General features: G+C 38.9%; 1 long non-coding RNA gene across 9 annotated transcripts in view; it reads right to left on the reverse strand.

Annotated features, from left to right (window-relative positions):
- Positions 1–13,486, reverse strand: part of LOC149267857 (uncharacterized) — a 43,747-nt gene that overhangs the window by 6,439 nt on the left and 23,822 nt on the right. For 8 of the 9 annotated variants that reach the window (XR_016270966.1, XR_016270962.1, XR_016270965.1 and 5 more), the window contains exon 4: positions 10,251–10,379. The exons of the other annotated variant lie outside the window; for it this stretch is intronic. This is a non-coding gene — a long non-coding RNA (uncharacterized LOC149267857). The remainder of the gene's footprint in view (positions 1–10,250; positions 10,380–13,486) is intronic. 9 annotated transcript variants of the gene reach the window in all.

Raw genomic sequence — 13,486 nt, forward strand, 5'->3', positions numbered from 1 at the left:
CCGAGTTCCGTTCGTAAGCAAAGTTGTTCGCTTCGTTAAGCGGAAGCAGCTTTGACGGCATTAAACGCATATGGAAATTATCATTCAAGTTTTCAACGAAATATTACACGGCTCAGCGATTGTCTTAGCACTCCACCCGCACCTCGAACCGGACAGCTACCTGCGCCGCCTCCTCCTCTCAGCCACAAATCGTTTTGGAGCCGGGTGGCTGAGCTGTTAGTTCTTGGAATTGGCTCGAAATGCGTTTAGCATAAACGAAAATAAAACCTATCGACGCTTCTTTAATTAAGCTGTCGACAGGGGGCGGCCAGTGCTTGCTTCTAGCGATGGCATTTACATATTAGAGATGAGCGTGTGATGTGCTCTGGGCTCGTGGGCAACCGTTTAGTTGGTCAGATATTCTGTCAATCGTTTGGTACTCATTTAGTTGTTAGTCATCTACGCTAATCATATTCTCATCTCTTTAAGCTGGAGATATACGAAATAAATCTGCAAAGATCCCTTTATGTAAGCCACTCATGAGTCGATTGATAAGCTACTAAATCCATCAATCAATCATAGAATCTTTGAGCTGGAGATATACGAAATAAAACTGCTAAGCTCCCTTCTTATAAGCCACTCAATCAGTCGATTGATAAGCTCCTAAATCCATCAATCAATTACTTGGTCAATCACAGAACCAACGAGTACATCTTGTGCTTAGCTCTTTTATAAAATTTCTAGAATTTTAAGTCGCTCAATCAGCCGATTGATGAGTTACTTAATCGTTTAATCAATCAATCGTTCAATCCTAGAACTGAATCTGCATAGATGCAGTTCTTTGGACAATGGCTTGGTAATTCGCTCAATCAGCCGTTTGAAAACAATTAGTCAATCATAAGACATTAGGCAATCTGCTGAAATTCTGTTCTAGTGATGAGCACTTGTTCAATCAATTAATTAATCCGTCAATCATAAAACAAAAACCGCCAACAACTCGCAACTAGCTATGGGCAACTGGTTCAATCATTCCATTAAACAATCTGTCGATCTGATTCTCAGTCTGACTAAAAACGAAACACGAAGAACATAAAACAGAAATGTGTTGAAAATCAGTTTTACGCGCTGACAAGTTGAGCATGTGGTAAGCATATGATTTGCTCTACTCGTTCCGCTGCACACGTGCACCGTCTTGGCATGGGCAGCTCCACTACTGCTGCACCGGCTGGAGCCCCGCTCCGCTCCACTCAACGCAGCTCAGCTCAGACTGCGCTGTTGTCCAGCCGAGAGAGGCGTACGCAGTCTTGTCGTGACCCAGTGAGCAGCAGATGACAACTTTGTGTGCATAATTAATGTACTTAAGCAGCAGCAACCACTCCGAGAAGCATATTTAATAACTTGTTTATAGTCGCAGGCATTGGCATGGGGCATTCATCAAGTGGTTTTGACCACAAAGCTTAATAGGGCACGTGCCCTGCTTGTTAGGCCAAGCGGCCAAATGGCCGCCTCTTGTGGTTGATGTTGCTGTTGTTGCTGCTGTTGTTGTTGTTGCTGCTACTGTAATGGTCAATCATAGCACGCAGCATGCCGTTAGATCCAAGCTCAACTGTACCCAAATGCACATACACGTTGCTATATGCATGCAGAGAAGTGGGGAAAAGGGAAGACTTGAACAAGATGGCATTGAACGAAAAGCCAAAGTCAAGTTGGAGCCTTCGCCTAATGCAGCAGCAGATGAAGTTATTAAAACTTGTTGTGAACGGCAGTTAAAAATCAAAACAAGATGCAACCAAAAACACAGAGAAATGCAATTGCTAATGCTGCTGCATTTGTGACTATTGCTGATGCAGCTGCTGCTGTTGCTGTTGCTGCTGCTGCTGCTGCTGGTGGAGATTGTGGCGTCGCATGTGGAGCAGCTGCAGCGACTGGCGGCTGGCTCTCTGTTGGCTGCCTGCACGTTGTCTTTCAAGTATTTGTCAATTAGATTTTTAATTGCTGAAATATGAATGTAGGCGCAACAGCTATAGCAACAATAACAACAGCAACAGCAACGCATTTGCCATGACTTTGACGTTGACAGCAGCAACAACAGCAGCAGCAGCAACAACAACATCAGCAAAAACATCAACAATGTTCTCAAGTTGCTTTTTTAGATACCCTTGCTGCGGGTATTGCAATTATCTTATGAGTTGAATGATGTACGAATGTAGTTAATTTTTTGCTCAGTCGGTCAATCAGTACAACACTTGGTTAGTCTTCAGTCTGCTGGGCAGTCAATCAATCAGTTTAGTTTGTCACTCTTTTGCTTAGTCGGTCAATGAACAGACTGTTGTATTAGTTTATAGTCGATCAAACGAATTTAAATGAGTCAAAAAGTTTTTTTATCCGTTAGTAAAGCTGTCAGTTTTTAGTTAATCATTGAGTCTAACAATGAATCCTTAAGTCTGTCCCTCAATCATCAATCATTAGTCAGCAAATCAATTATTTAGTCTATCAATCAATCTTCAAATCATCAATCATTAGTCAGCAAACCCAATCTGTCAATCAATCTGCAATCTATGAATCATTCATTCGAATTATCAGTTGGTTATTTTAATCAATCAAATCAATCTGAAGTAGTTGGCCTATCATCCAATCATTAGCACAGTCAATCAATCACTAAGACCTCCAATATTGGTGATCAATTGGCTATTCAATCAGCCCATCATGTTCAATAATCGTCATCAGTCAACTAATCAATCAGTTACTTCTTCATCATTCAATCTGTTATTGAATCAATTTTATGTTCAACACGAGTTGATCAATCAGTTAATTGATGCTTCAATCATTCATCATTATTGAACATAAACACAGTTGAACATAAAATCAGTTTCTCAACATTCCAATAAACGATTGATATTCACTTTTTCAATTTTAAGGGACAGTTAATGAGCAAACTCCTGTTAATCAATCAGCGAAAACTCTTTCTCTCTCTCTTCATATCTCGCTCTCTCTTTAGAGGGATGCTCTCTATAAATAGACAATGATTTTATCATATGCGATAGAGTATTCCATCTTCGTCAGCGTGCTCTGGATATTTTGCAGTCTTGCCTCAGCCTGTTTTGCCTGTTGTAAACTTGTTGCGACTGTTGAAGACGACGTCGACGACGACGATTATTAAATGCAACTTAGATCAGATCAGCTGCAGCAGCAGCAGCAGCAATGGCAACGACAGCGACAGCAGCGAACTCGATTAAATCGAAATGCAATGCTTCTTGGAGCTTAGGACTCTCCCCACTCTCCACAGCGCTTGATGCCCCGCGCTCTAAGATGTTTAAGGCCAGGCGCGTATAGAGCTAAGATGAATCGCGTGCCTGGCAACTGCGACTAGCTGAAATATTATTATTATGCTTTGGCTAAAAGTGAATGATTGCCGCAGCTGCAACAACAAGCAACTGTAACGCACAGCAGCAGCAACAGCAGCAGCAGCAACAGCGGCAGCAATGCAACATTGGCAGCATGATGCGCCTCGATAGACGACAATAGATTACGAGAAAGAGATAGAGAGACATAGAGAGAGGGGAACAAACAAAAAAAAATAGTCTGCTGTCGCTTTGCTAATTTACGAGCAATAGTTGCTGCTGTTGCAACTGCAATTGTTGTTGTTGCAATCTAATTAGCGACATTGCGCATACGCCACGTGTGTCTTGGTCTGCTCAGCTTCGCATCATATTAGCCTTATATGTTTGCATAGTTAACTGTTAGATACACAAATAGACAGAGTCAGAGACGCAACGAGAGAGAGAGAGATAGTTAGATAGCTAGATAGCAGCAGCAGCAACAGCAACAGCAACAAGCACTTGCCGCACGGTCGACTCGCTGGCAACGTGCCTCGTTAGTTGCAGTTGCTGTGCAGTTGTTGCTGTCGTGCTAGCCATGGACCTTGGCCATGGCCACAGCAGCACCAGCACCAACAGCAGCACCAGCACCAACAGCAGCAGCAGCAGCAACATAAACTCTGCTGCAGCCAGTTGCTGGCCTTGCTTTGGACAGCTTGTTGCATATGTCAAGTCAAGCAACAACAAGAATAACAACAACAACAACAACCAGCTGGAACAAACACCTGCAAAATGCTTTTGCCGCATCTTTCCACCCAAGTAAGAAAAGTCGTTTACCAATGCGAGCAGCTAAACATCTAACCATCCATCTACATATCTATTATGACTGTGCCCCATCGCCCGGCATTAGCTATTTGAGATTCCTTTCTCTTTTCCAAACACGCAAGCCAAATATCTCAATACATTTCAAAAGTGTGAATTGTCTAGAAGCAGCGAACAGCATCTAGAATCGAACACAAAAGCGTATCAAATGGCGCAAGAATACCCTGGAAGAGCAGAGACATTGGGGTGTTGCACACGTGTGCTAGACATATACATATATGCTGTATGTTAAGATCAAATTCTGCCTTGTGTTTATCATGAAGTCCATAAAGATCTATCTAACAGATCTTTAACATGATGTTAAGCTACTAGAATGATAGCCAACTAAGAGCTTACCAAATATGGCCTGAGAACAACTTTTGTATAGGGTATATACGGCAGTATGTTAGTATGACTTTACAGAGCAATAACATATGTTTCTGTAAATGACAGACAATTAAAATGAAGCGTAAAGATATGATACTAACAGTCGAATAACATAACATACTTTAGCAGAGTAGGCAAAGAAATGTTACTGCTAATAACAGCGGCTTAACATATCATCATGATTTCAAAGAGGCATAATGCTCTCCTGTTGCTAAAGAAGCTAAAAGTACATGCAATGATAATAGCTGACACTTAACATATACATTATACACAATGTTATGAACAGTTGCTTAACATACCACAGAACAACTGAAGCTAACAGCAGTTTAACATACGATAACCAAGTACACATTTATTAATAGTTAAGACTTAACAGCTCTTTAACATAATGACAGCTGTTACGTTAACATTAACAGGGCAGCTACTAGATGAGCCAACGAACTCAAGCAACTCCTCCGCCCCGCCCAAAAATCTTTCACCAGCATATAAGCATAGCAGATGGGGGCGTGGCAGACGATCAGATGGGCAGATGGATTGGATTGGCTGTTATCTTGTGCATAACATGCCGTTCATAATTCAAGCATTTGTCATTTTGTATTCAAATATTATTTTGTCGACTGCTGTGACATTTGCATTTCAATTGATTCGTTCGAGTGTTGAACTTTAGCGCGAGCCAAGCGAGTGAAGAATCGTTCACAATTCACGATTCACTCTATTCACTGTGCATACTGCTCACATTCATATTCGTTTTTTTTTTTTCTGGGCTTTTCACACCTTCCACCGTGTCTCAAATGTTTGTTGTTGCTGTGCTGCTAACGAGAAGCAGCCGATAAAGATATCAGTTTCGTATGGCACCTGCTTTTGGTATATGTTTACTCTACATCCACCATCCGATATATTGATCCAATGCGATATAAGCAGACGATGGACGACGATGTTCTTTATTCTCAGGTTCTCAGCCCTTCTTCTTGGGTTCTGAGGTCTTAGTAGCTTTTGACACTTTCGAAAAATTCGTTAGCAATGATTTGCATAATTTCACAGTAAATTCCTAATTCTAATCTATGCCGGCAGTTGAAGTATCAACTCCCCAACTCCCAGACCCAATAGAACAGATCCGTATAGAACTGAGACGAGCGACAAGATCGCCTGTCTATGTATATTTATGTTTGATACTTAATCGCTAATAAATACACGTTCGTATTTCAAAAAAACACACGTACACACACACACGCACACACGCATTCAAAGATGAATTTAAATAAATTTGAAAGGGCCCCAAAAGTCGCAGCTGAAGAGCAGCGCTACGAATAGTTATTCAGCTGCTGTGCGACTCCTGTGGCGTTTGTTTGTTCGAAATCAAAACATTTCGTATATTATATGAATTTTGAATGTTTTTTACCCATAGACAAAGCTTAAAAATATTTTTCACACCTATCAATCGATTATAAATGGGCTGCACGATTATTAACTCGAGAAGGCGCTGGAGGAAACGCCTCTGTCTTGAATACGCTTGACAACCTAATCGAAACCTAATTAATTCATACGAAAAGCTAACTGGGGGAGATTTATATCTATATAAATACATATAAAATTACATATTTATCAATGTGTTATCATGTATATATTTATAGGAATATATATATATGCTATAAGTATTAACTAAATACTATTTATTATGAGAGATCGCATGAAAAAGTTCGTGTATTAATCAAATTCCTTAAGTTCTTTTTTGTTTATATACATTAAATTCTTCATTTAATATTCTGTTTTAGGAAAGTCTCTTCAAGAATCCAAAGTACATTCACATCAAAGATGATATATATATAGTTGTTTTTAAATTGAAATGAGTATATTGATTTTGCAAATATAATCATCACTCAATAGAAAATAAATTTTAAATCAAGTGGCATTTGACTCTAAACAAGTAAGATGTTGTCATCCGTTGCGACTCGTATTTCTCATGTTTAATTTATACTTTTTCTATTTTCTTTTCGAATGTATACCCAATTAGAATTTCTAATTTCTAGAGGTATTCAACAGTTTTATGAATTTGCAGATAATTTATAAATGTATTTGCTGATTTTCACTAATTAATAATAAATAAAGCTAGACGCAAGAGACCTTCTGGTTTTAACGGTAGTCGTTTTTGCTATCCGCCTCTGCTATGCCAGCCCTTTGGTGCTATTGATATATTAGTATTCAAGCCCTTAGGAAGAACATAACGAGATTTTTATATCTTGTTATTTGGTGGTTCGCATCTCGTCTGGTAAAGTAAATCTACAGCTGCAAGTGAGACTGATATTTGAGTTGCGTATGAAGTGGATGATGAACTGAATCTAATTGAATATTTTCCCTTTACCCTGGATTCGAGCGGAAGGACCCTCAAAAAAGGCTCTCTCCTACTTATGTTGTTGCCTCTTCAAAATGTAGTTCCTGTTTTGATCCCCCAAACATGTCGAAACATACTGTATATAGGGCTTGCTCTGTCTTATGCTTCTCCAGGAGAGCTCTATTTAATCGAGCTGTCAAGGTCACTTACCTATCAAGAGAATACCAATGGAGCACTTTGAATCGTCCCTATATTCTGCAAGTCGAAGTTAAAAATCAAATATGTTAAACAATGGTAATTAAAATAAAAATAATATTGAATCAAAAGACTCTTCAGCTGGCTAAATATTTTCTTATTCGAAATCTGCTTCACACAAATTTGTATTCATTATTCAAGCTTTTCATTTGCAGCATTGTTAGATTTTATCTATTTATCAATCTATAGTTTAATTCATATATTTAATTTGTTTGAATTCATTTATGTGATCAAATGCCGTTACATTATGTAGATCATACATCTTGCCTCCCAGCTGAGAGAGACTTGACATCTTTGAGTAATATTTCAGTTTCAGCTTCAACTTCCACTTCAGCTTCTTCTTCTTCTTCTTCTTTAGTTTATCGGTTTCTCAAAGACCACGCCCTCAACATCAACATCAATGGCAGCGGCCCATTCGTTAGTTGGAGCTTGAATTCCAATTGGAATAAATAGATATATTCACAGCAATTTATGTATCTTAATTGTGGCCCAAAGCGAGCCAAGTGTGAATGAATGGGAGAACCTTTTGCTTAACTGCAGTCGATTGTCCACTCACAGAAAGCCACTGACGAAGAGGGGCATCCGGCGTGTGTGTGAGTGAGAGGAAGAGGGAGAGGTAGAAACTGTCTAAAATGCACTCGTATTTCATCAATGAATTGAGCTGAAGCTGCGGCTGGAGTTGGGGCTTGGACTGAGAGTTGGGCTGGGGCCTTTCTCACGATCTGCTCGGCTACTTTAAACACTTGCTTTATATTGATATTTATGGCTGATAATTTCAGTTCATTTGAGTTGGTTTTCAGTTCATGCCGGAGTGGATCTCGTCGTTTATCAACCTCTAACTAAGTGAAAGGTGACCTCTCAGCTATCAAATGAGAAAGTTTGACAAATTAACTATGCAAATGTTCGCCAGTTGCAGGTGGAATTTCCAAATAGTTTTCACTTAGAATTTGAAATTAGGAAAACTCATCATCATCAATGGTATACATTTTTAGGAAAACTCCCAGGGTATATGGAAAATCCCCAGTAGATTCTCGATTATTATAGCTCTTTAATATTATATGCATATTTGTAATATATCTATATCTTCTACATTCAAATTACAGGGCATCTGCTAGTTGCTCACATTCGCTACAAAGATTCTACTTGCTTAGAAATAGGGTATCTCTATTTACATCTTCCTTATGACAGTTTCCTCAGAACATTTTTGAACTCCCTTTTTGAGAATAGCAGGGTATCTGTTAGTTGGATACTTTGCTATCCAATTGCACTTTGTATAAGTTTTTTCAATGTCTCGTCCATTGACATTTTCATCTAAAAGTGTGCCAGCTTTTGGCTACAGGGTGTCTGCTAATCAGTCAACTTGACTGCCGCCTAATTGCGATTTCCTGTCGAAATACCAATTTTCTAGCTATATATTTCTATTAGCTGTCGCTAAGTCGGGCTTGTTAACATTTTTATTGGCTTCTTAGGCGCATATTTTACAAATCTCAGACTAAAATATTCTTTATGGCTCTCGTTTACGTCTGCTTCTCTTTCTCTTTGCATCTTCTTTCTCTATTGATAAATAATTTGAAGAACTTTACGAGCTGCGTGTTTTGCCAAAGTTGTCCGACTGTCAACGTCATTAACTTCACGCCGGCCTCTAAATTCGGCTCCGTTCTTATTGGACTGTGTTGGCAGCTCTGACAAGCGATGCTAATATTTGGCCCAATAAATTAGTCGCTGTTTAGCATTTGGCTGGCATTATGCAAAGCTAGTTCTCATAAATAGTTAGCAAGCTGCTCAATCATCGATTGATAATTCGCATTTCTCATTAGTTGACTTAATCGCCGCTCTTCAAGCTGATCTCCACAATCTGCGCAAAATCGGAGCTTTGGTAATCTAAATGGTTGATAGATGGAAAGTTGCGTTTGCAATTTCGAGTTATGCAAAACTCTCGAGTTCTTTGGACTAAATGCTAATTAAAGATTGCTTAAATGGACTTAAACTCAAAGATTTTATTTTTATGAGCTACTTTTTGAGATTATTTACTGGTTCAGGATAGAATTTAGCTCAGTTCTCGAAGTGAAATTAGTTCAATTAAAAAAGTAATTAGCTGGAGCTGGAACTGACTTGGGAAACAGCGCAACTTACTTGAGCTGGAGCTAGAGCTAGTTCCATTATACAGTCTGATGGATTGATCTTCTTACTCATACCAAATGCTGTAATTAATTGGAGCATTGATGATAAAAGTAAATAAATTATTCGAAAAATAAATGAATCAGTTCAATTTGTCACGATGTTAAAGTTCACACCAAAGCCGCAACAAATAGGATAATGCTGGAAGTGGAACTAGTTCCACAATATAGTTTGTTAACTCAGTTTGCTTATCCCATATTAACACACCCCATTAGCTGTAGCTATCGAGATGGACTGAAACTAGTTCAAATTTGCCGCGATTATATATCATATTACGGCATTTGGTAAGTCCCCATCGATTGAACGTAAACTAGAAATTGAACTAGAACTGGTATTTCACCAGCTTTACATTTAAACCACCTGCGAATACATTTAAATAGATTACGTATGTCTTTAATGGGCAGTTGCGAGACCTATTTGAATAGTTGCAATGCCGGACTTTCTTTCGCTGAAATTCGAAATCAACATTCGAAAATGAGCCAACAACAATTGCCAAATAATTCGCGAATCCAAAACAGAAACAACAATAAGCGTGAGCATAAAAAACACACAATCCAATCAAATCCCAAATGGAAAATAATAATGAGGTAGATTTGGAACAAAGGCTGATCGATAAATTAGTCAACTATTTGGTAACGGTTTTAATTGTCAACGTGTGGCACAGACACACAGACGCACACCCGGCACACTCGAATCAAGTTTCTGGTTTTCATCTAGACTCATCTTTTGTAGAGTCTATTGACTTAGAGAGCAAGACAATAGTCCTGATTTTTATTGTTCAACAGCAGCCGCAAAAAACTATGCACAAATATATATATTTATATACAAACGCAAGATATCAGAGAGCACAAAAAAAAAAAAAAATAAAAATAAATAAATAAAAAAAACCATAACAATAACAATAAATAGAACAATGGATTGTCATAAAATTTATTATATTTTACCGATAGATTTCTTGTTTTTTTGTTGTTGCCGTTGGACTTGGACTTGAGTGCCCCTCAGTGCTGACGTCTTTCTATCAATTCAGCTAGACCCCGTCTTCGTCGTTTTGGCCAGTTTTATTAAGTATTTTGCTACAACAAAACAGAATTTTAGCGAAAAAAAGATATACAAAAAAATTAAATAAATTATTGATAAACATTTCAATTCATTAAAATTGCATACAAATGTTTTTAATGTTAATGACTCAGGGAGAGATAGACAGATAGACGAGGAGGAAGAAAGAGAGATAGAAGGAAAGAAAGGTCAGGTTGTTGAACCTGCATATTGCTCTCTCGAAGTTTCTATTTTATCCTTTATCCTCTATTGTCTATGCATCTGTTCTCTATCCATTATACTCTATTATCTTTGTATGCTTATTCTCTATCATCTGTCCTTTGGCCTTTACTCCCTACTTACTATCCTCTATACTTTATCCTCTATTTTCGATCTCTCTATTCCTTCATCCTATATCCTGTATCCTCTCTCCACTATACTGTATTGTCTTCCTTTATCCTCTTTCCTCATCATCTATTCTCTCTTCTGAATCTGTTATCCACTACCCTCTCTACCTCTACCTCTATCTCTACCTCTACCTCTACCTCTACCTCTACCTCTACCTCTATCTCTATCTCTACCTCTACCTCTACCTCTACCTCTACCTCTACCTCTACCTCTACCTCTACCCTCTACCTCTACCTCTACCTCTACCTCTACCTCTACCTCTAGCTCTACCTCTACCACCTCTATATTATCAATTAATCTGTACCTTCTATTATCATTCTATTTCTCTCTCTCTTTCTTGCATTTAATTCAATTAAGCATTACATTAACAAATTGTATTTGCAACACAATCTAAGACAATCTCTGCTTAACTTAAGCCTATTTCGCCTTTTTCTTTAGTTTTTTAAATATATTTAATTTATTTTTCATTCTCAGGCGTTAAATTTAATTTACAAAAAAGTGGCACAAGCCGCCGGTGCCGGTGCCGGTGCCGGTGCCTCTGCTGTTGCCTGTGCCGGGCAAAGCCGCAGCGCGTCCAATTGGCATGCGGACAGTGCCAAATCCTCACATGGCTTCCACATGCTGTTGTTCTCTCTCAATTAGAGGTAGACGAAATGCACTTAAGGAACATGTTGCTGCAGTTGTGCTTAGTATAATTAGCCGGCGTTGCGCGGTCACAGTCCATCTGTAGTATTAGCTGAGGTTAGCTACTAACTACTAACTGAGAAACCAGCTCTTAGGTCGGTCATTTAATTAAGAATTTAGAAAAAACCCATACAAATAAAAACTTTAATTCTATTCTATATAAAAGCTTTCAGATCGTAATTTTATACAACTTTTTTATAAATAAACTTTATAAAAGAAACTCTCAACAATCTTCATAGAACTCTGCTCTACGGCTCGAGTTTGCCATTGACTAAGTTTCTAATGTTCCGGGTCTTAAAATTCTTTGCTTTATACTATCAAAGACTAATAAGCCAAGTATTTCAGTTGACGTGCTATAGATAATTTCAACATATTTCTGTAGCAACTGGCCAATACATATTTGATTTTCTTTTTTCTGTTTTTCATTTTCTGTTCTGAGCATCTCTAAAAGCAGAAAAGCTTCTCTAGACGAATGCTGCTTCAATTGCCGGCAGCAGGCAACGGGCAACAGGCAACGGGCATCAGGCAACAGTGTTGCAGCTACGGGCTTGTCGCTTGGCCGGCAAATTAACGCTTGATTAAGAACCAATCGGGACGGGCAAGCACTTAGCCAGACAGAGGAGCACTGTGACTGTGACTGTGACTGTGACTCGTAGGGGTTAACGGGTAGCGGATGGAGGGGGGCCCATGAGTAGGGGTACTCGTAGTTCTGGTTCGGTTCTCTGCCAATTGGCCAACTGCCTGATGAAGCGAATGTCCCACCGTCCAGATGTCTGTCTGTCTGTCTGACTGTCCGTCTCGTCTGTCTGTGCGCGACTCGGCTGGCTCCCTCTGTCTGTGGCACTTTGGCGAAAATGTGTTGCTAATTGTTGCACTAAACTGTTGTTGGCATGCGTTTGACAGTCGGTCCAACTGATGGCCATCAAATTGGCACCAGCTACCAACTGCCAACAGCCAGAAGGCAGCCGCTTCAGACCACTCGAACGCAACAACCTGACCAAATTGTTGGTCATTTGTTGCCTTCCTTCATATATATCTATATATAGGTATATATAGCTGTGTATACACGCATACATACATATTTACGGCAGTTGGGCACTATTGCAATTTGATCTTGTCGCCAAGCTGAGCTGGATTAGCTGATCTCTAGCTGCAATTTGGTTCGCTTTGGATTTAGCTATGCCTAGGCTATGGCATATGCTAGGCTCTGTTTGCTCTGTTTGTAGCATTATCATTGATAGCAAATGTTAAGCACTTGTAGCTTGTTTTAAATTTAATTTATATTAACTTGTCCTTTGGGAAGAGTGTGTCTGCTGGCTTTGACAAGCAGATGATGCAATATGCATGGAAAGCGATGTCAATAAATCATTGATTCAATTAGTAGAATCGATTCATTTGTATATCTATGTAGTTCCATTTTTCTCTCTCTCCCTCTCTCTCTCTTTCTCTATCTATAGTCTTACTATACTTTCCATACCAGCTTCATTTCTAATATCTACAATCCACAAATTCATCTTTCTCTCTCATATCTTATATATCTTCCCATATCAACCATATCTTACTATATTTATTGTCTCCGCTATCAACCATTTTTTGCATATATCTTGAATTGGTTTCTTATTTTCCAAACTCTCAAAGTCCCTCCCAAGTCTCTGACGTTTTCCAAGTCTGCATATTGTTTTGTATTTTCCATATCTCCTATATTCTCCATCACTACCTTTAATATTTATGAGTTACATGTTTCCTATATCTCTAATAATTCTTATCATACATATATCTTACTAACCCACAATTTCTCCTCTCCTAACATTGCCAACGCCTAATCAAATGACACTTTTGAAAAATTCTAAAGCAAGAGTATCTTCAATTCGGCTCGTCGAACAAAATCTTCTTCTTTCTCTTGTTTCTTTGTTTTCTGCTTCAATTTATTTTGATTGAGGCATTAAAATTCTTGTTTGTATACAAACAGCAAATGCAGCGCAATGATTAAGATACTCAACCCCGGCTCCCGTCCCCTGGCTCCTGCCTCCTGCCGCACCATTAACTCCTGCTC

The sequence above is a fragment of the Drosophila arizonae genome, chromosome X, assembly GCF_054131065.1.
Source record: "Drosophila arizonae isolate 15081-1271.41 chromosome X, UAZ_ARI_1.0, whole genome shotgun sequence".
Lineage (NCBI taxonomy): Eukaryota > Metazoa > Arthropoda > Insecta > Diptera > Drosophilidae > Drosophila > Drosophila arizonae.